Source organism: Tachyglossus aculeatus, chromosome 2, assembly GCF_015852505.1.
Source record: "Tachyglossus aculeatus isolate mTacAcu1 chromosome 2, mTacAcu1.pri, whole genome shotgun sequence".
Taxonomy (NCBI): Eukaryota; Metazoa; Chordata; class Mammalia; order Monotremata; family Tachyglossidae; genus Tachyglossus; species Tachyglossus aculeatus.
Genome location: NC_052067.1, coordinates 63073336 through 63095499, shown reverse-complemented (window position 1 = coordinate 63095499; position 22164 = coordinate 63073336). Strand labels below are relative to the sequence as shown.

Sequence of the window (22164 nt, the reverse complement as noted above, 5' to 3'; positions counted from 1 at the left end):
GTCTGTCTCCCTCTTCTAGACTGTGAGCCCGTGACTGGGTAGGGACCATCTTTATATGTTGCCAACTTGTACTTCCCAAGCCCTTAGTACAATGCTCTGCACACAGTAAGCACTCAATAAATACAATTGAATGAATGAATGAATGAATATTAATGTCTACTTCCTCTTCTAGACTGTAAGCTCCTTGTGGTCAGGAAATGTGTCTACCAACTATATTATATTGTACTTTACCAAGCACTTACTTCAGTGCTCTGCACCCAGTTAAGCTCTCAATAAATACGACTGATTTTCTTTTTTAATGATATTTGTTAAGCATTTACTATGTGCCAGACAGTGTACTGATTGATTGACTAAAATGTAGTGGAAGGGCAGAAGCTAGACTTGCATCCCTCCCCAACCTCACCTTCAGAGGTTAGAGAATTCATGCTTGAATGTCCTAGTTGAGGGTAAAGGTTAAGAATGGAAACAGAGTTTTGCAAAGTTCAGTGCTTAGGGATTTAGCACTGGTTGCCAAACCCTCTGGCATTTCACTGTCTGTATCCTCAGCAGCTTGTGACTCCCAGGTTTCAAAGGAAGAATTTTAAAGGTTCATAAAACTCCAGCGATATAAAATTGCTCTTAAAAATAGCTTTTTGGTGGTTTAAATGTAAGCATGTGGATTAAATGTCTCTCGAATTACACAGCACTTTGAGATTAAGGGGAAATGTCTTTGGCGAATGCATTTGGGTTTTGTTTTGAGTGTGTTTTACAAGTTAATTTTAAACCCAACACATTTGGAATGGATGGAAGGAGAGGGAAATTTAACAGCTGGACTAAAATATCAAACCTTGGCTGTCTCAGCCCTCACACCGCCTTTCCACCCTCTCTTTTTTCCAGTATCCTCCAAAAGAAGCGAACGATGCTCCATTGGCAAAAAGTTGCAACAGTCATATGCTGTAGGCCTCCACCCAGTCCTGGCTGTTAAGTGAGTAACTTCCCCCACTTTCTTCCAAGAATGGGGCCTCTCCCTCACGGCTCATCATCTTTTGCCTGAATCCACCAGCAATGCAGATGGAAAATCTGTAAGGCAGGAAAACTCCGAGGAATGAAGCCGGTTCCTTGTAAAAGCAAGTGTCAAGTTGTGGGCTGAGGGCTTTTTCTGAGCCAGCGCTTCACAAATACCACAAGCATCTGAAGGGCTGGGAGAACAGCGTCAATTAAACAAGGGGATTTCTGGTAAGTGCTGACCCGATCCACGTTAAGTATGGAATTTTGGCATTTTATCCTCAAGTTTAGTCTCTTAGCTGAGGTGGAAATGTTCAGAGCTGAGCTTTTGAGAGAGTCCAGCTGGCAACAAATAGTTCCATGGGAGAACGTCAGTATTCAGTCTCAGTCCCTGGGCACTCCAAAACAAAGGAAGCAGAAAGACTGCCTTGTAGAAGCATCAGATTAAGTTAAAGCCCCTTAAAATCCCTTCTCTTCCCTGAGGGCTGTAATGTCCCTCCTATCCCTTCTCCATTACCCCAAGGGCCTTTTGCCTTCATCATTCCACTAAAACACTCTTACCCCTTCACTCATTATTTTGTGCCTCAGCAGTATGGCCTAGTGGCAAGAACCTGGACCTGGGAGTCAGAGGATCTGGGTTCTAATTGAGACTCCACCCCTTTCGGCTGTGACCTTGCCTGTCCATGAAAACACCATCTTAGATGGTGAATACCCAGGGGCAGGTATTGAGAAAGTGGGGAGTGTTTTTAGGCCATGGTAACTTGAAGGCAAAGTTTATCAGGTGGTGCAGATAGAATCAGGCCTCCATTATAGGGAACAAGACAAGGAAACTCTAATGGCATTAACTTATCATCAAAGGGGAAACTGCCCTGGATTAGAGGCTTCTGGAAGATCCTGGCAGTGGTGTATTGTACTCCCCTACTGATTAGTACAGTGCTCTGCACACAGTAAGTGCTCAATAAATTCCATTGATGATGATGGTGATCCTCTAGGCTGAAGTTTGTTATGGGCAGGGGGCATGCCTGCTAATTCTGTTGTATTGTACTCCCCCAAATGCTTAGTACAGTGCTCCTCACATAGTAAGTACTCAATAAATACCATTGATTGATTGATGAAGAAACTGAAATAACATCAGGCACTTGAGGACCACAAACATCAGTCACTTGAGGATAACACATTCAATGAGGCAGAAAGGGGTGGTCTTTCCATGCTTATGAAGGGATTGCCAGTCAGGCATTACCCTATTTACCTCACCTGCCCATACTGACAATACTTCACTGTTAGCACTGTCATCTTCAAACCCAAGAGACAGCTTTCCCTCTAGATAATGCTTCTTGCTGTCCTTGATCCCGGGGAAAGCTGAGTGACGCTAGTCTACAGAAGTGGTGTGGGCTAGTGGAAAGAGCATTGGCCTGGGAGTCAGACGATCTGAATTACAATCCTGGTACTGCCACTTACCTGCTGTGTGATTTGGAACAAGTCACAACTTCTCAGTTTGGGCCTCAGTTTCCTCATCTGTAAAATGGGGATTAAATCAGATTCCCTCTTTAAACTGCTGAGCCCCATCAGGGACAGGAACTGTGTCCAACCTGATAACCTTGCATCTACCCCAGCGCTTAAAACAGTCCTTGGTACATAGTAAATGCTTATCAAATACCATAAAAATGCAAGGCATTGGATATTGACTGTGAGCAAATAGCAACAAACTCTGCCTCTCCCCAGGGAGCTTACCTTTGCCAAAAAGCAACCTGATCAGCGAGGCTCTCTGCCTGTTCTAGGAAACTCTGCAATTTCAAGTGTAAAATATTTCAGGCTCAAATCTGACATAGCCAGCTTTGCCCTCAAATCCCTGGTGTCCTTCCTTTCTAAACCCTGGGAGTGCAAAATATCCTGAAAAGTGCTAACTCTTCTTTTAATTTGAGCAGCAGACTAGAGGCGTGATGCATGGTGGAGCTCGGGGTTGTTTTTAGAAGGGAAAAGCAAAACAACGCTTACCATTGTCTTAATCTCTCTCTCACTGAAATGTAGAGTGAAGCAGGGATTACTGCAGCTATAAATCAGCCTTGTGTTTTGGATAATCTAATACATTTTTCAAAGTGTTGTTCTCTCCATTTGGCATTCTCCTTACTCCTCGATTGGCACCAGCTGGCAATCAATCTCTCCCACTCTGTCCCCACTGTCTCACCACCCCTCCTTTTGCTTCTCAACGTTTTATACATCAAACTGTTGGGATCTGGAGACCAATCTACCAGCTGAATGTTCCCAAGATTCATCTTTATGGACTCACTTTCCAGCGTTGTGGCCATCCGGCTTCCAAGGCGTAAAAGCAGTTTTTTGTCAGGAGTGAGCTGCCACAAGGCAGGGCGTTCAAAGCACTGCCAGACCACATGTGGACTTAGGGTGGGTATTACCTGAGCCTGGGGGAGAGATAGTGGAAATCCGAGCCCCTCCTCCAGGCCTCTCAGAGAACCATCCCTCTCCTCTCACCTTATTACTGGAAAGGCCATTCCGTTAACGCTCCATGGCTCCAAATCATTTCCGTGGTAATTATCCACATGAAGCCGAAGGAGTGGGATGGGGTCCCTTAAACGATCAGATGGAGGCCATCCATCTTTAATTCAGTTGGTCATTTTGACACGTCCCGGAAGGCGGGATCGGAGAGATTAAGATGGCCATTTGGGTGGGGTGGGGGGTTGGTGGGGGAGTGAGGGAAGTCCTACAAATGGAAATGAAAATGGTTGCAATTTCATTTGCTTTAAAGTATGGCACTTGGTAATAAATGTCTGCTGAAAATGTGCTGAGCAAACACCTCAGCATGCATCAATATGCGGGAGCTGTTTATTGCCTCATAAACTTGGAAGCAAGTGATATTGTCTCTTAAATCAATGGCTGTATGGACATCCTTGGCACTATGTGAGAATAGTACATCCAGGCAGCATGGGTACTTAAATTAATGGCTATAGCAGTGACTGAAAGGTGCTTAGTCAATGCTGAGAGAATTAGGAGCCATTCTAAAGGACGACTAGAACACTTAGTATGTATCTGTGTCAAGGCGATGTGGGATGCAGTGGGGCCCAGAAGACAAGGCAGTGGCTGGAAATTTGGAGGCCACATATTCTAATGAGGACTCAATTTTCTGCCCCATCAAATGGGGTTCTATAGAAAAAAACTTCACAGACTCTACGCTATATTTATTTACATTAATGTCTACCTCCCCATCTAGACTGTAAACTCACTGTGGGTGGAGAATGTGTCTGTTATGTTATCATAGTGTAATCTCCCAAACTCTTAGTATAGTACACTGCACACAGTAAGCACTCAATAAATACGATTGACTGACAAGAGTATATGAGACAAGTTTACAATGAATAATAATAATTATGGTATTTGTTAAGTACTTCAATCAATCAATCAATCATATTTATTGAGCGCTTACTGTGTGCAGAGCACTGTACTAAGCGCTTGGGAAGTACAAGTTGGCAACATATAGAGACAGTCCCTACCCAACAGTGGGCACACAGTCTAGAAGGGGGAGACAGAGAACAAAACAAAACATATTAACAAAATAAAATAAATAGAATAGATATGTACAAGTAAAATAAATAAATAAATAGAGAAATAAATATGTACAAACATATTTACATATATACAGATGCTGTGGGGAAGGGAAGGAGGTAAGATGGGGGGATGGAGAGGGGGACGAAGGGGAGAGGAAGGAAGGGGCTCAGTCTGGGAAGGCCTCCTGGAGGAGGTGAGCTCTAAGTAGGGCCTTGAAGGGAGGAAGAGAGCTAGCTTGGCGGATGGGCAGAGGGAGGGCATTCCAGGCCCGGGGGATGACGTGGGCCACGGGTCGACGGCGGGACAGGTAAGAACGAGGCACGGTGAGGAGTTTTGCGGCAGAGGAGCGGAGGGTGCGGGCTGGGCTGTAGAAGGAGAGAAGGGAGGTGAGGTAGGAGGGGGCGAGGTGATGGAGAGCCTTGAAGCCGAGGGTGAGGAGTTTCTGCCTGATGCGCAGATTGATTGGTAGCCACTGGAGATTTTTGAGGAGGGGAGTAACATGCCCAGAGCGTTTCTGGACAAAGACAATCCGGGCAGCAGCATGAAGTATGGATTGAAGTGGGGAGAGACACGAGGATGGGAGATCAGAGAGAAGGCTGATGCAGTAGTCCAGACAGGATAGGATGAGAGCTTGAATGAGCAGGGTAGTGGTTTGGATGGAGAGGAAAGGGTGGATCTTGGCAATGTTGCGGAGCTGAGACCGGCAGGTTTTGGTGACGGCTTGGATGTGAGGGGTGAATGAGAGAGCGGAGTCGAGGATGACACCACGGTTGCGGGCTTGTGAGACGGGAAGCATGGTAGTGCCGTCAACAGTGATGGGAAAGTCAGGGAGAGGACAGAGTTTGGGAGGGAAGACAAGGAGTTCAGTCTTGGACATGTTGAGTTTTAGGTGGTGGGCAGACATCCAGATGGAGATGTCCTGAAGGCAGGAGGAGATGCGAGTCTGGAGGGAGGGGGAGAGAGCAGGGGTAGAGATACTTACTATGTGCCAAGCACTGTTCTAAACACTGGGGTAGATACAAGGTAAGCAGGTTGTCCCACATGGGGCGCACAGTCTTAATCCCCATTTTACAGATGAGGTAACTACGGCAGAGAAGCTAAGTGACTTGTTCAAAGTCACACAGCTGATGTGTTGGAGCTGGGATTAGAACCCAAGACCTTTGGCTCCCAAGCCCATGCTCTTTCCACTAAGCCATATACTTGCACTTCTTTTAGCACTAGTAGGGAGTGGTGGTTGATGGGCCGAGTTGCACAAATCTATGCAATACAGAGTTTCTTTATATGTAGTTAATACAGCATCCTAGCTTCTCAAATGATCAAAGAGCACAAATCATTATATAGACCTTAGTAACTTGAGAAACAACAAGGTGTAGGACCTGGGAGTCAGAGGGCCATGAATTCTAATCCTGTCTCTGCCACTTGTCTGCTGTGTGACCTTGGTCAAATCACTTCACTTCTCTGGGCCTCAGTTACCTCATCTGTAAAATTGAGATGGAGACCGTGAACCACACATGGGACAGAGATTGGGTCCAACCTGATTTGCTTGTATCCACCCTAGTACTAAGTAAAGTGCCTGGCACATATTAAGCACTTAACAAATACCACAATTATTATTACAAGCAGCAGTAAATTCTACTTGGGGTAATTATTAGGTCCTGCCTTCTCTCCATTATATTGATCTGATGGGCAAAAGCTAGTGATAAGCAGGTTAGGAATGCTGACCTGGTTTCTTCCTCTCTCAAGTCCTTAACAAATTGAACTTCCTGATAAGACAGACCCCTAGATAGGACAAAACAGGAAAGAGGAAGATACGTGATGTGCCTACTTTGAGTAAATGGTGGCTTGGCTAGAGAAAATGGAGTCCAGGCCTAAAAGCCCATCACATTCCATCTCCTGGTTCTCTAACACTCATAGAAACTCTAGTCACAGGAGTTTTGTTCTCTTAAACAATGTGGTTAGGAGACAGTCAAACAGGACTAGAAACAAAACAGCTCAAAGGGAACAGTTCATTCATTCATTCAATCATATTTTTTTGAGTGCTTATTGTGTGCAGAGCACTGCACTAAGCGCTTGGGAAGTACAAGTCAGCAACACATAAAGACGGTCCCTATCCAACAATGGGCTCACAGTCTAGATGAAAAAAGACTAATGCAAGGCCTAGACCATTCATTCAATCAATGGTATTTATTAAGCACTTACTATGTGCAGAGCACTGTACTGTGCAGAGCATGTGAAGCAGCATGGCGTAGTGGACAGAGTATGGGTCTGGGAGTCAGAAGGTTGTGGGTTCTAATCCTGGCTCCTCCACTTGTCAGCTGTGTGACTTTGGGCAAGTCACGTAACTTCTCTGGTTTAGTGGCAAGAGTGTGGGGTAGGGAGTCAGAGGTCATGGGTTCTAATCCCACCTCCACCATTTGTCAGCTGTGTGACTTTGGGCAAGTCACTTAACTTCTCTGGGCCTCAGTTACCTCATCTGTAAAATGGGGATTAGGACTGTAAACCCCACATGGGATAACCTGATTACTCTGTATCTACCCCAGTGCTTAGTACAGTGCTTGGCACATAGTAAGCACTTAACAAATACCACAGTTGTTATTATTATTATTATCATTATTCTCTGGGCCTGTTATCTCACCTGTAAAATAGAGATTAAGACTGTGAGCCACAGGTAGGACAACCTGATTACCTTGTATCTATCCCAGTGCTTAGAACAGTGCGTGGCACATAGTAAGCACTTAACAAATACCATCATTATTACTAAGCACTTGGAAAGTACAATAGAGCAATAAAGAGAAACAATCCTGGCCCACAATGGGCTTACAGGCTAGATCACTGCACTTCCACAGTTCTCAAGAAGGAGGACTGGAAGCTTAGCAACTATTTAGTGCCACACCATTCTCTGTGCATCCTGGAAAGATCGACATTCTGGAAATTGTCCTGGTGTGCTATTCAGCAGCCAAGGGGATGAGATGAAAGTGCAGCACAAAAGTGTGGCACTGCGAGGCTTGTGAATGAAGCATAACGAAGCACTCCAGGGATGCAGGACTCAAAGGGAACTGCTGGGATGGTGGATTGGAGTTCAGGGAGTGTTCAAATGATTCAGAGCTGGATTTAGGTGGTTGCCTTTAGTTCAGGCTCCAATCCTCACTTGTACTTAAAATAGGACCTACAAACTAGGGGCTGCTTTTACACAAATTTATTAGGCATGGTAGGTGCAGTTATTAATATGACCGTCATCATTAGGGTTTGGGAAGAGCCTAATTGAGACATATGGAATAGTTGTGGAGCAGAATGGTGACAATCAATCAATCAATCAATCGTATTTATTGAGCGCTTACTATGTGCAGAGCACTGTACTAAGTGCTTGGGAAGTACATATTGGCAACACAATCTTCATTTAGAAGATTCTGAAGATTCAGAAGATTCTGGGTATTCAGAAGGACAATCTTGAGTCTATCTGAGATTTAAGTTTCAATTACAGATCATTTGCCACCCCTGGTTGAAATCAGTTTTCAATGTATTGTTGCAAACCCCTGAGATGGCCATTTCTTGATTTTTCTCCCTTCTTTCTATTATCAATGCACAATAATTGACTCTGATCCTCTAAGCCAGAATTGGCAGTAGGAAGCAGGTATAGGTTTTAAGGGAAGTGGGGGAACACAAGGGCTACCAGAAACATTCCAGAGCAAGTTTGATGAATGTTTTCCCAATAGAAAAACAGGCATCATGAAGTTAATCCATAAAAAGGATTTGTCAAGCACTTACTCTGACCTAAGTATTTGGGAGACTACAATGAAATTAGTAGACCTATTCCCTGCCCTCGCAGAGTTTCCAGCCTAGCAGAGAAGAGAGATACTAATATATATTACAAGGTCGAGGAAAGCAACAGAGTTTATAAGTGCTACTGGGAAGGGTGGTTGGAACACAGGTGATTAGGTGATCTGGAAGTGCTGAAGTAGGCAGAATAGAGGGTGGGTATATGAGAGATTAATCAGGGATGGCTTCCTGGAGGAGGTGTGATTTCAGAAGGACTTAGAAGGTGGGGAGAGCAATGCTCTGCCAGTTGTGGAGGAAGAAATTCCAGGAAGAAGGGAGGGCATGGTCAAGAGGTTGGTGGCATGAGGGATGAGAATCTTGGCTCGAGACTAGGTAAATGTGCAGGCTGGGGCTTGGAGCAAGAAGAGTGGGGATATGTAGGGAAGAGAGAGCTGACTGAGTGCCTTAAATCAATGAATCAATGGTATTCATTGACCGCTTGTGTGCAGGGCACTGTACTTTGTTTTTGGAAGAGTATAGTACAACAGAGTTGGTAGATACATTCCCTGCCCACAGTGAGCAAACAGTCTAGAAGACTAGCCTTTAAGCCAATGTTTGATGCTGAGAGGAATAAGCAATCGTGGAGGCTTTTGAAGTACAAGGAAACATGTGAAGAACAATGTTTTAGAAAAATGATCTGGGTTTCAGAGTAACGTATGGGCTGGAGACAAGGAGACTTGCAATGAAGGTTAGGGGGACTTTGTTCTGGGAACACAGGAATAGAAATAGGAGTTCTGGTTCTGTGTGTTATAACCATAAGGCTGGGCTACCTCTTCATGTCACCTCCTAACTTTGTTTTTCCAACCTTAACACAGGTCACACTGGGTTTTAACTTCTACAGACCTGGGCCAAATTTGAAAAATCTCATTCAAGCTACATGAGATATCTAAATACACATTTAGTATTTGAACTGGTGGTGGGAACTACCTTCTTTAAATGCCTGAATGAATCCAAAGCAGCTTCTAAGCCTTGGAAGATTTCCTTCAATGTTTTCAAAAAGTAATGCACTTCTGTACTGGGGGCCAGGGGAGGGGGAACACTAAATCTTCACAGAAAGGCAGTGTTTTGAAAGAGGTGTAGTTTATGTGCCTGAGAAAATTAAAGACTAGATTAACATTGGTTAAGGTGTTTCTTAAATGCTTACTATGTGCCAGGCACTGAACTAAGCACTGGGATAGATACAAGCTAATCAGGCTGGAACAGTCTATGTCTCACTTAAGGTTTGCAGCCTTAATTTCCATATGGTAACTGAGGCACAGAGATGTTAAGTGACATTTCATCCAGAGCAAGTATGGCCTCTCCAGTAGTCAATCCAGAGCACTTATTGAGCCCTGTACTCTGTGCAGAGCCCTGTACAAACTGTTTCTGAGAGTGCAATAAGTTGGTAGTCAAGGCTGTAGTGTAAGATGTCAAGGATTTCTGGTATTTCAGAGAAGAGCTGAAAAGTCCAGTATGTCTTCTCAACAGTATCTGTTCTGTTAAAATGCAAAAGGGCCATGATTAAAAACTACAGAATTATAAAGGGTATCGATTTGATTAACCCAAATTGTTCACACCCCTCTCTTCCTCCACCCCCGCCCTTCCCCACTACCAAGTAGTTGAAGGAAGTAGTAGCTTCAAGACAAACAAAAGGAAATACAGTAGGTGATAAGAATTGTCAGGAAGTTAATCGGGCAGAACCAATAGATTCAGGACAAGTTTGGCTAGCTCATGGAAGAGAAGTCCTTAATGAGTTATAGAAAGGTTAATGATGGGTTATTAGAAGGAAAAGTTAGTAATGTTAGATGGTCCATTCCTAATCATTACATTTGATGACGGGGAAACCAACCATCAGAACATCCTTTTGTCACCATCAGAGGCAACCGCTCATATGCTGTGTGTCCTTGGGCAAGTCACTTCACTTCTGTGCCTCGGTTACCTCATCTGTAAGATGGGGATTAAGACTGTGAGCCCCATGTGGGAGATGGACTGTGTCCAACCTGATTGGCTTGTGTCTACCCTAGTGCTTAGTATAGTGCATGGCACAGGGTAAGTGCCTAACAAATACTATTAAAAAAAAATTACCAGATAAACCTTGCTCCTTAGACGTTAGGATTATGCCTCAGTCCCCTCATCTGTAAAATGGAGATTGACTGTGAACCCAGTGTGGGACAGGGACTGCGTCCAACATGATCGAGTTTTATTTACCCCAGTGCTTAGTACATTGCCTGGCACATAGTAAATGCTTAACAAATACCTTAAAAAAAAATTATAAATCTAAGCCTCCCATGTCCCTCTGCGATCCAGGAACAGGTTTTCCCTTCAGGGTCTGGAGGGGGAAGGAAACAGAAGGTATAAGGCAAAAGAGCATCTCAAGTTGAGTGACTCCCCGGAAAAGAAAAGCCATTTCAAAAATACGCTCACAAGGCTCAGCAGAGAAACCTGCTAGTGAGAGCCGAGATTTCAAATGGGTGTTGATGTTGTGGGGCTTTGGCTTGCAGAGGGTGGGAGGGGGTGTGGGGCTAGGGGTCCTGCCAGAGAAATACCTGAGTCCTCATCAGAACCAACTTCCCAATCAATCAATCAGTGATATTTATTAAGTTTGCTATGGGCAGGGAATGTTTCTGCGAATTCTGTTGTGCTCTCCCAAGTGCTTAATGAGGACTTCAGTCAAGCGCTTTGATGGGCCAAGGAGAGCGGCATGGAGGAGGGAGAACCTAAAGTGACACTCTCCAGAAGGAGCAATTAAAACTGCCTGGATCAGCGGATGGACTAAATTGGTGGTCCAAGACTGAACTCCTTGTCTTCCCTCCCAAACCCTGCCCTCTCCCTGACTTTCCCATCACTGTTGACGGCACTACCATCCTTCCCGTCTCACAAGCCCGCAACCTTGGTGTCATCCTCGACTCTGCTCTCTCGTTCACCCCCCAAGCCGTCACCAAAATCTGCCAGTCTCAACTCCACAACATTGCCAAGATCCGCCCTTTCCTCTCCATCCAAACCGCTACCCTGCTCGTTCAAACTCTCATCCTATCTCGTCTGGACTACTGTATCAGCCTCCTCTCCGATCTCCCATCCTCCTGTCTCTCCCCACTTCAATCCATACTTCACACCGCTGCCCGGATTATCTTTGTCCAGAAACACTCTGGGCATGTTAATCCCCTCCTCAAAACTCTCCAGTGGCTACCAATCAACCTATGCATCAGGCAGAAACTCCTCACCCTCGGCTTCAAGGCTCTCCATCACCTCGCCCCCTCCTACCTTACCTCCCTTCTCTCCTTCTACAGCCCAGCCTGCACCCTCCACTCCTCTGCCACTAATCTCCTCACTGTGCCTCGTTCTCGCCTGTCCCGCCGTCGACCCCGGGCCCACATCATCCCCCTGGCCTGGAATGCCCTCCCTCCCCACATCCACCAAGCTAGCTCTCTTCCTCCCTTCAAGGCCCTACTGTGAGCTCACCTCCTCCAGGAGGCCTTCCCAGACTGAGCCCCGTCCTTCCTCTCCCCCTTCTCCCCCTCTCCACCCCCCCGCCTTACCTCCTTCCCTTCCCCACAGCTCCTGTATATATGTATATATGTTTGTACGTATTTATTACTCTATTTATTTTACTTGTACATATCTATTCTATTTATTTTATTTTGTTAATATGTTTTGTTTTGTTCTCTGTCTCCCCCTTCTAGACTGTGAGCCCACTGTTGGGTAGGGACCATCTCTATATGTTGCCAACTTGTACTTCCCAAGCGCTTAGTACAGTGCTCTGCACACAGTAAGCTCTCAATAAATACGATTGATTGATTGATTGACTATGAACCTGTGTAAAGGAAAAAATACACTGCTCATGGCTTCTCACATTCTCCTTGCTACCAGGCACATCCCAGTGGGGCTCAAAGAGTACAGTGAGTTAGAGTCGGTGAGAAGCAGAGGTGACAAATCTAGAAGCAGCTTGGTCTCATGGATAGAACATGGGCCTAGGGATCCATAAGGACCTGAGTTCTAATCCTGCTTCGCCACGTGATAGCTGTGTGACCTTGGGAAAGTCATTTAACTGCTCTGTGCCTCAGTTCCCTCAACAGTAAAATGGGGATTAATGCTGTGAACCCCACGTGGAAAATGGACTGTGTCTAACCTGATGAACTTGTATCTTCTCCCAGCGCTTAAAATAGTGCCTGACACACATTAAGCATTTAACACATTACCATCATCATTAATATTCTGGGCTGGTTGAACCCAGGTCTTTCCCAGTAATGGCTTTGATGATTGTCATATGTTTGAAACTTGCTCTTCGAATGCAAATTATGAATATCTTGATTTCCTCCAAGATGTTTGTTGCCAGATGTTGATATTTTGGAGGCGCCAAGAAGAAAAGTATCCAGCCTCAGCTATATGTCTAGGGATTTCTTCCTTCTGTTTTGGGAAGGAAAATTCCAAAGTAGTCCCCAGGACTCCTGAGCTGTGTATCTGGGTGGAGGGGCCAGGGAGGAGAGGGGAGATCCTTGAAACTCTTGAAAATCCAGTGCAACAAATGACGATTGCTAGCTCACTAAATTCTTGTGTTTTTCACACTTTCTATCTGCAACTGTCAAAAATATTCAATCTGAACTCTGCATACTACTCTTCTGAATGAGATTCTCCAGGGAAAGTGGAAATGTTTGAGTTTTATTCAGTTTCTGGGCAATCAACTAACATACAGAAAGCAATATGCAACACAACTTGGATGGGAGACAGAGATGAGTGAGCTGAGAATTTTGGGTTTGGTTCAGAGCAAAGATGTTTCCCATTCTCTGGCTATCTACTTTGAGTATGTGCCTCTGCCTAACGAAGAACTCCCTGGCAACCAGAATTGTTGAACTTGGAAATGGGATGCTGTGAAAAGTAATGAAATCTCTTTCTCTGTAAGTACTTTTTTCAGTTTAGATTCTATTTAAAATGGGGAAAGTGTAGGGCTAGGTGACTTTTTAATTCATCCAATTATATTTATTGAGCACTTACTGTGTGCAGAGCACTAAGCAGCGTGGCTTACTGGAAAGAGCATGGGCTTGGGAGTCAGAGGTCATGGGTTCTTATCCAGGCTACACCACTTATCAGCTGTGTGACTTTGGGCAAGTCACTTCACTTATCTGTGCCTCAGTTACCTCATCTGTAAAATGGGGATTAAGAGTGTGAGCCCCACGTGGGACAACCTGATTACCTTGTACCTACCCCAGAGCTTAGAACAGTGCTTGGCACATGGTAAGTGCTTAACAAATACCATTATAATAATAATAATAATTACAATACAACCACAATGAGCTTATATTAATAATTAATTAATTAATTAATGAGACAGATATTAATATAAATGAATGGGTTAATTGACTATTTAGTTGCTAATTAATAATGATTTACTTATTTAAATCCAAGCATGTTCCTCAGTCAATCAGTACACCTTCCATATGCATGCATGTACAGAGAAGCAAAAGATAGATCCTTGCTCTCAAAGAGCTTATGGTCCAGTGGGAAAGCACGGCAGGCATGAGTTATTAATAAATTATGGGAGCTGAAGGGAGTACAAGGATTCAGTAGGCAATAATGGGATTATGGAGAGTTGAACTGGGTTAATAAATGAATAGATTAATAGAAAGACTACTTAGATCGACATGTGCAGTTGAATTCTCTGGATGGTAGTCTATAGGTGCTATGGGTGTCTTTTGGGTTGGCAGATCTGGGATGATGGAAATGAAATGGGGAAGGTGGGATTTAGATGGATTTATGGAAAAATCATGGCCTAGTGAAAAGACCACGGGCCGGGGAGTCAGAGGACCTGGGTTCTAATTCCAGCTCTGCCACTTGTGTGATCTTGGGCAAGTCACTTCACTGTTCCTCAGTTACCTCATATGGAAAATGGGAATTAAATCTTCCACTCTCCTACTTAGACTGTGAGCCCCATGTGGGTCAGGGACTGTGTCAATCCCAAAAAACTTGTATCTACGCAGCATAGAGAATGGTGCTTGATATATAGTAGACGCTTAACAAATATCATTTTAAAAAATGGTTTTGAAGATTTGCTGAGCTGTGGTCTGGCAGATTTGAAGGAGTGAAACAGTTCCAGGCAGGAAGAGGAACGTGAGCAAGGAGTCAGAGTCAGGAGAGTTGACAGTGAGACATGATGAGAAAAGGAGTTCCCTTGGTAGAGTGAGATCAGTATTTCCCATTTCTAGGTTGCTTTTACTCCGATCATCTGGAATATTGGACTTTTAGAACTGGATAGGAACCTAGCAATCAAGGGAAGCATAGTAATTTACCAGCCTTGGCCCAACTTGGGACAAAGTTGGGAAATGACACATCCAAAAATGTTTTTCACTCAGTAGGAATTATTTTTCATGAGCCACATCAAAGGCATTACCTCATTCCCTGTCTACTACCCTGGCCAAAACATAAGGTGGGTATGGGAAACTCTCTGGGTGGGCTACTCTTTTGGCAGGGCTGAAAAGTCAATCTGGGCAAGTACATGTATGTGGGAGGTGGGGCAGAGCTCAGGCAAGGCAGTGTGGCCTAGTGGAAAGAGCACAGGCCTGGGAGTCAGAGGACTTGGATTCTAATCCCAGCCCTGCTACTTGTCTGCTCTGTGACGTTGGACAAGTCACTCAACTTCTCTATGCCTCCGTTACCTCTGGAAAAATGGGGATCCAATACCTCTTACTTTGACTGCGAGCCTCATGTAGGACCTGATTATCTCACATCTACCCTGAAGTTTAGTATATACTGCTTGACACATAGTAAGCATTTAACAAATACCACAGTTATTAGGAAAAGGCCAGTGTGGGACCCCCTCCCACAGAAATGTCTCATGGGCATGATTGAGGAAGGTGAGGGATTTAAGGCAAGGGAAGCCTTCCTAGAAGGAATGGAGCATCATTGCCCTGCCCCTCTTACTGGTCAGGATGGTCACACAATAATCCCAGGACCCAGCCATAGTATATGACGTCTCACACAAGCTGATCCCAGTGCCTGGGGTAGGGAGGGAGACCCTGTGAAGCATGGTCTGGGGGCATTTACCCCAGTTTTGACCCCAGAGGCAGCCCTTAATGTGTTCTAGAAGGAGAGATAGAATTTTCAGGAGTCGTGGCCCAGTGACAGACTTCTGACATGCCATGTCATTTGGGCATTGCACCATTAGAGACCCTAAATTGCTGTTCATGACAACCCATAGTTGGCTGTTTCCTACATCTGGCTCTTCACGCAAAAGGAAAGAATGCACATCCAAATAGTTTCCTTTTTAAAATGAGATCTGACATCGTTCAGCTTGGAGGCCAGTGCAAGGGCCGGAGACGGATCAGTGCATCCACATGCAAATCATAAAGACATTGATTTTTTGGTAGAGCCATGAGGCCCATCCAATTAAAAATAATCACCAGCGTGTCTCAGGCTTGTTCTCCTGCCAACCGTACTGAATAGCGTTCACATGGAACAGTGTGGTTTGTTAAGCATGGTCTCATGTTTGCAGCTGATCAGAGAAGTATTTTGAAGCACCCACCTACATTGGAAGGTTTTCAAGGTACCTCGCGATTGTATTCTTTTAAGGGGGAGCATCTGACAAGGTCACAGGACAGTCTCTTGGAGCCAAGGTCTGCAGTCACCATCACTGACAACCAACACTTATCGAGCACCTTTCGAGCTCAACCCTGCGGAGGTTACCTAGCAAGGAGATGGTGTCTTATCTTGGAGGAGTTTTTGATCTAAAGGGGGAGAAAAAGATGGACTGACATGTCAATCAATACCACATATGCATATGTTTGCAAATATGACACAGATACAAATGCAGATGGGTTGGTGGCAGACTGGCTTGGCTGTTGTTCTGAAAAATTTTTAGAAAACTGTTTAGCATCACCCCTTGACCCAGGGACTGCCTCTGTGCTGGATTAAATAGTGTGTTTGAAACCTCTGAGACAATGTTCCAGGCTGTGTTGGAGTAACCAGGAAACAGAAACCTATCTGAAAAACCTATCAGAGCCAAACCCATACTTTCACAGCACAGATTCTGTGGTATAAAAGTGTATGTTACAGTCCTTTGGAATTTAAGGGTTTTTTTATGGTATTTGTTAAGTGCTTACTCTGTGCACTGTTCTAAGCACTGGGCTGGATACAAATTATTCAGGTTGGACACAGTCCCCGTCCCACATGGGGTGCCCAGTCTTAATCCCTATTTTACAGATGAGGTAACTGAGGCCCAGAGAAGTGAAGTGATTTGCCCAAGGTCACAGAGCAGACAAATGGCAGAACTGGGATTAGAACCCAGATCCTTCTGACTCCCAGTCCTGTGCCCTATCCACTAGGCCGTACTACTTCAGTATGTTAATTGTGGGCAGGGAACATCTCTGCTAACTCTGTTGTATTGTACTCTTCCAAGTACTTAATACAGGGCTCTGCACACAGTAAGTGCTCTCAGTAAATACAATTGATTGATTTAATGAATCCTTCTTTTAGTTAAGATTCCTTTTGCAGGTTTCCCCAGCAGAAAAGCACCATCCCTGATTTTCCTCTAGCTAACGGCCTCATTTCCAGGCTTAAACACGACTCCATTGGTTAGTTAGTCTAGAGCCCCTACAGAGCCTGGTCTTGGCTCTGGATAAACTGGACGATTTCAAGATGACAGAGAGGCCAGGCCAAACCCTCTTCCTCAGTAAACTTAACGAAAAATTTAGCAAGGGGAAAAACAACCACAAAGTTCTGCCCATTCCAACATCCAAGCTGTGCTCTGAAGCACTGCCAAGTTGGAGTAACATGCTCAAAATCTTTTTTTTCTCCCCCCCCCCCCCCCAACAATTCCTTTAAGGTTGGAAATGCATCAAGATCAAAGACTGATTGAAAGATGAGACCGTATACTGTGTGAAAACAGCGAAGGTTAAAGCAGATCAACTGACTTGGCTGGACTTGGTTCTCTCAATTGACTCAGAAGAAGGACATCTGAAATGGTATGTGCGTGCGTGTGTGTGTGTGTGTGTGTGTGTGTGTGTGTAGATGGTGAGGGAGAGGGGAGAAAACATTCCAGGGACCCCTGGCTTATTTCCCCATTGAGGCAACCAGGAAATAGATGAAGCCATAACCAGTACTAAACTTGGCAAAACACCTGGACACAATAGAATGCTTAATGAAATGATTAAGTATCTAAGCACCATGGCACCATTTTATTTATTTAACTTTTATTAACCTTTGCTGAATGTCTGCCAAAGTACTTTAACCAAGGAGGAAAGCATAAAAGTTGCAATCTTTCAAGGAGGCCTTAGCCTGACCTTGTATTTCTCTTCTTCACCAACCCTCAATGACATCCATCCCATGCTTTCCCCCAATCTGAGCCATGTCCATTCTAGGTTTTACAATGGGTTTAATCTGAGAAAAGCCGATACCCAACCAGTGGCTACAATTTTCTTTTACTGAAAATCAAGGCCAGCTTTAGACAGTGGGCCTTCCTGAGGCAAAAATTCAAAGTGTCCTCCCCTCTGTGGAACACATGACAAGATTATATCATGTCATGCATGGAATCCAACATGATGACATCAGACCAGAAATGTGTCAGTGGGATGTTTCTCACCACCAACAGGTACATCCTGGTTCTGGCAGAACTGCAGTGGAAGTTCTGTCTTCATCCAGCACCTGCAATGATGATGATGGTATTTGTTAAGCACCTTACTATGTGCCAAGCACTGTTCTAAGCACTGGATTACATTCCCTACCACATCAGCCTAGACCTTTTTTTTAAAATGGCATTTATTAAGCGCTTACTATGTACCAGGCAGTGTTCTAAGTGTTGGGGTAGATACAAAGTAATTAGGTTGGACACAGTCCATGTCCCACATGGGTCTCACAATAGGCTAGGAATGTGTCTGTTTATTGTTATATTGTATTCTCCCAAGTGCTTAGTACAGTGTTCTGCACACAGAAAGCGCTCAAGAAATACAATTGAATGAATGAATGCATCTTAATCCCCAATCCCCATTTTCAGATGAAGTAACTGAGGCACAGGGAAGTGAAGTGATTTGCCCAAGATAACAGAGTAGACAAGTGGCTGAACCAGGATTAGAACCCAGGACCTTCTGACTCCCAGGCCAGTGCTCTATCCACTAGGCCACGCTGCTTCTCAGACCATTTCAGACCTCCTTCTGGGGCTAAAGCACCAGCTAGGAGTGCCTTTAGTCCCTGCCCTTTCTAGGTCCGATTAGTCAAGTGGGGGCTCCCCTATCAATGATGTCATGACAGGTACCCCATAGGGCCAAGTCTTCCAATGGGGACAACTGTCAGTCACAGTGGTCACCCTCTCTCTGATAATAATAATAATAATAATTGTGGTATTTGTTAAGTGCTTACTATGTGCCAGACACTGTACTAAGTGCTGGAGTGGATACAAGCAAATCAGATTGGACACAGTCCCTGTCCCATGTGGCGCTCACAATCTCAATCCCCATTTTACAGATGAGGTAACTGAGGCCCAGAGATGTGAAGTGACTTTCCCAAGGCCACACAGCAGACAAGTGGTGGAGCCGGGATTAGAACCCAGGTTCTTCTGACTCCTAGGCCTGTGCTCTATCCACTATACAATGCTGCTTCTCTCTCACCCCAGCACCCTTCAACAGCAGTTTAGTGACCGCCAAGTGACTCCATCCCTCTTGGCTTATTGGAGCTCTAGCTCATGGTACATGCTTGGTAAATGTCAGAAATAAAAGAAGAAAAAAAAAGCAGTAGATGCTGGATGGATGGACGCTGTCTGTGCAGTTCTCAGTAGGCGCCGGGTTGGATTGATGTTGAGAGCAAACAGCCTCTTCTAATGTTTTTAAAGGCTTGTTTTGCAAAGCTTCTAAGCATTGCTCGGACTCAGAGGGAGTTGTTTACTCAAACAGTGGGAGGGAGGGTGATAAATGATTGGCCATGGGAGAAATTAAAACCTTCCCTACAGGATGGATAATTGGCATGTCATAGGCAACATCAGATGAGGTAAAGACCCTGTTCTAGATCTCCAGATCTCTCCCTCCCCTGCCTCAGAGCATCTGTTCTGGCTCCCCACAGTGGGGACACCCCCCCGGTTCCTCTCTGCCCCACAAGTTGTCCCGGCTGGCCTGGCAGGGCTGGCACCCCTTGGAGTAGGGGAGATGTCCCTCCCCTACAGCAGACTCTGTGTTGCATCTGAGAGTGGATGGGTGTGGGTATGGACTAGTACAACCCTCTGCCGGCCACTACCATTGCTTTAGCCCAATACCCCACCCTTCCTCCAGTAGCGGGCCCCGGCCAGGGTTGCCCACTCTCTGAGACTGGTGATTTGAAACCGCACTCTCAGGAAAGAGCTGGGATGGTTCGAAGAGGCTTCTTCCAGAACTGGGAAGAGATGGAAAATGGCTACTGTCTCCCTCACAGGCCTACATATCCTTTGGCTCACCGAGGTGGTCTGACTGACCCTACACTGCTCAAGCACTATGCTCCCTGCTTCCCTTAATAATAACGGTAATTATCATTATTATTATTTTACTTGTTAAGCACTTACTACATGCCAAGCACTGTTCTAAGCGCTGAGTAGATAGTAGATACAGGTTACTGTATCTGGACACAGTCCTTGTCCCACAAGGGGCGCACAGTCTTAATCCCCATTTTACAGATGAGGGAACAGAAGCTAGGAGAAGTTAAGGGACATGGCCAAGGCCACACAGCAGATTTGTGGTGGAGTCAGGATTAGAACCCAGAACCTTGCGACTCCCAGGCCCGTGGTCTAGCCACTAAGCTGTGCTGCATCTTCACCATCCACCATCGTCCATCTCTCCAGCTCTGCACCATCACACCCTTCCCCCAGCTAGCAGAGCCTCTGGGCCAGGGAGGTGGGAGAGAAGCGGGATTGAAACAATGGAAATCAAAATTGAAAAACAATCCTCGGGCAAAACAGTTTTATTGCTGGAGGGACATTAAAGGGGGGAAGGAGGATCACCATAAAAATGAAACAGGTGGCTGTCACTCATGCACAATATCAGAGGGATCTGGGCGGAGCATCGAGGAGGCTGAACTTGTGGGGTGACCAACTTTACAATGTATATTAAGGGTGCCATCTTGTTAACCTTCTAGGTGGTGGCCATCTTGAGTAGGTCAAGAGACCGGTTGCTGCTCCTGCCTTGTTCCCTCCCTGAGGTGACACCTTTTCTTGCTTACTATCAGAAGCTAGCTCCATTTAATACAAGATGAATCCTGGAACGCCAGAAACCCAAGAGCCATGATCTGGTAATTCTCAGCAGGTATTATGTTCCGGTAAGTCTTCAGAGGACAATGTTGGGATGCTAGGTCACCAGGACATCCCAGTCAGTGGCCCCCAGGGTGAACTTCTCTTAAGCCTGTTTCCCAGTGGTTCTGTAACTGGGTGGAACCGTGAATCTGATTTTTCATCATTTATTTTCTTCATATTATTATTAATAATAATGATAATGATAATTATGGTACTTGTTAAGCACTGTTATAAGTGCTAGGGTAGGTGCAAGTTAAGCTGGTTGGACACAGTCCCTGTCCCACAGGAGGCTCGCACTCTTAATCTTAATTTTACTGATGAGGTAACTGAGGGCCAGCGAAGGTAAGTGACTTGCCCAAGGTCACACAGCAGACATGTGGTGGAGTCAGGATTAGAACTCAGGTCCTTCTGACTCTCAGGCCTATGCTCTATCCACTAAACCACACTGCTTGGGATTAGAGGAGAGATGGGGGAAGAGATCCTTGAGCCTTTCCTGTTCTCAACCAGCAAATCCATGGTGCATAAAGAATAACGAAATGGATCTCAGCAGTCAATTCTCCAACTTCCTCGGGAAAAACTGAGATTGGGGCATGTCTTGTTTAAGGACAACTGGTTGTATCCAGGAATGTTCCAAACTGGAGAACACAGATCCCCGATCAATGGAGGATTCAATCTGTGTATGATTCATTCTGACTCCCGCGAAAATACTTTCTCTTCCACAGGTTCCGTTCCTGAAAGTGTTGCTATTTTTAATGAAAAGAACCTGGGCCTGAAAGTCAGAGTACTTGGGTTCTGATCCTGGCTCTACCCTTTGTCTGCTGTGTGACCTTGGCCAAGTCACCAAACTTCTTTGGGCCTCAGTTACCTCATATGTAAAATGGTGATTAAGACTGTGAGCCCCATATGGGACATGGACTGTGTCCAACCTGATTGTTTTGCATCTTCCCCAGTGCTTAGCACAAAATGCTAAATAAATACCATTTATAAAAAAGTCTGCATGTAGAACTCCTCTCCACTCCATCCCCATCCTCCTCAAAATTCATCCTTAGGGTTGGTGTCCGTGTGTGGGAAACTCAGGATCGGTTTTTTAGAAAGTGTTTTTTAGCTGCTAAAAATTGAGGGTTTATAGTGAAAACTACTTTTCCACGTTACCTTGGTGGTCCCCTGCCACAGGCGATGAATTAGATTATGTGCTAATTTGCTCTGTGAAATAAGCTATCTAAACAGTCAGGAAACATATTGAAACCACAGAGTCAGCAGATAACGCCCCAACTCCCGTTCCCTTGTCCACATCTCAGTCTCACAATGCACCAAGTTGTCATCTGGCATGTGTGCATTCATTCTAATTCTTTCTGCCTTGTTATTCTGTCAATTTCTTAATCTATTTACACTGACTTCATTTTTAGTGTGTCTATTGTGACAGTCGATCTTGGGATTGTCTTGGTTGTTTTCTGAAAATGGCCATTACTAAGCATGCCTCCCTGAGATAAAGTACTGAAAGGGCCCCAGGCAATTGCTAGAAGTCCTTAACAGCATGTAACAGTCCCCACCTGAGAGGGGTTTGTTCTTGTGTGACAGAAGAGGAAGGGAGAATG

The 22164-nt window shown here is 45.0% G+C and overlaps 1 long non-coding RNA gene across 2 annotated transcripts in view; it reads left to right on the top strand.

Annotated features, from left to right (window-relative positions):
• LOC119920236 overlaps positions 1-20589 on the top strand; it is a 74560-nt gene extending 53971 nt beyond the window's left edge. The window contains exons 4-6 of one of the 2 annotated variants that reach the window (XR_005448005.1): positions 877-1215; positions 17150-17288; positions 20416-20589. This is a non-coding gene — a long non-coding RNA (uncharacterized LOC119920236). Of the gene's footprint in view, positions 1-876; positions 1216-17149; positions 17289-19719; positions 19808-20415 lie in introns of those variants that run through there. The other variant, XR_005447999.1, reaches the window with a different exon arrangement.
• The last annotated feature ends 1575 nt before the right edge of the window (positions 20590-22164 follow it).